This window comes from Plectropomus leopardus, unplaced genomic scaffold (genome assembly GCF_008729295.1).
Source record: "Plectropomus leopardus isolate mb unplaced genomic scaffold, YSFRI_Pleo_2.0 unplaced_scaffold561, whole genome shotgun sequence".
Taxonomy (NCBI): Eukaryota; Metazoa; Chordata; class Actinopteri; order Perciformes; family Serranidae; genus Plectropomus; species Plectropomus leopardus.
The window spans coordinates 271-531 of NW_024661631.1; positions in this window are offsets into that span (position 1 = coordinate 271).

Here is a 261-nt window from a genome sequence, read left to right on the forward strand (position 1 = left end):
AACTCCACCGTGTCTGGAAACTAGAAGAAGACAAAAGAAGAATTATTGAGAAATTTGTCCCGCTTGCTTGTAAAGGGTATGTAAAGGGTAAAGAAGAGGCGAGTATACACTATATATATATACACACTTACAAACTGTCCCTCATCAATTCCAATGACGCAGGCTTGTAATGCCAGAGGCCGCACATCTGCAAGACAATTGGCTGGTACAGCTTCCATCGTGTTCCTAAAAGATGGACAGGACAGAAGGGGGGGAACACTT